We start from the raw sequence: 1,188 nt of genomic DNA on the forward strand, positions 1-1,188 counted from the left end.
ATGTCGTTTATCAGTTTATTTTCGATTTATGAGTTTTGACTGTCCCTCTGATATCTTTCTTCCCTCTTTAATTAATTGGTGAAAGACGATGATCCAGTGACTCTTTAGTCCTTACTTGAATGCTTGTAAACATAGAAAAAACAAATAATGTTGCAATTGAACAGACTAAAAGAAACAAAACAAGGTACATATAATCTAGGTCAATATCTATATGTTTAGGACGTCGGGGTGACAAGATTATGGACATCTCTAGATCTGCGCCTCGTATTCTACATTTGTGTAACTGCGCCGTCCTGTTTATTTATCAAGGTTTGATAGTGTCCTTTTTTCTGTATTGTTAATTTTTCATGTCTTTTTTCTCTGTCCGTTATATTTAAGCTCCTCATTATTTTTGTTAGTCTTGTTTTTCTATATTTCTTATTTTAAGTCCCATTTTACTGTCGATTTGGCACATTATATTCTCTATTATGTACACCCTCTTCAGACCCTCATTTTTCACCATACTTAACATAGTTGTAATCTTTTGTCAGCATTGACATTATTAGATTTATGTATATGAAAAGAATACAATTTGTGCCTCGAACCATAATTGTCTAAATTATGATGGGGTTTTGATCAAATGAAATACTGGACAAAGTAATACAAATGTAGATACATGTACCTTTATAGACTAGTACGGCATCCCCTGCACATACAGTTCTTCCCTATCTGATATAAGTTGGCCCATTATTACCTGCTGTATAATAAAAGTGGATTCAGATCTTTAAAAGGTTTCTTTTTGGACGCAGCGAATCCTACTTTCGGATTGCGCTTATAAAATTAGCATTATTTATAATTTTGCAACACGAATCTAATTAACTGGTAATAACAGTTCAAACTTGCACATGCGATGTCCATGTTGTTCGTTATTAGTTATATTTATATATATTCATCAAAATATTAAAAAAAGAGAAGATGTGGTGTGATTGCCAATGCGACAACGCTCAACAAGAGACAAAATGACACAGCAGTTAACAAGTATAGGTTACAATAAGGCCTTCAAAAATGAGCAAAACCCATACCGTATAGTCAGCTATAAAATGCCCCGAAATCACAAAATGTAAAACAATTTAAACGAAAACGATCAAAGTCGTTTTACAGACTATCAGTAACTCACATATGTATTAATTGCATAATTAATGACACATG

Source organism: Mytilus edulis, chromosome 10 (genome assembly GCF_963676685.1).
Source record: "Mytilus edulis chromosome 10, xbMytEdul2.2, whole genome shotgun sequence".
Lineage (NCBI taxonomy): Eukaryota > Metazoa > Mollusca > Bivalvia > Mytilida > Mytilidae > Mytilus > Mytilus edulis.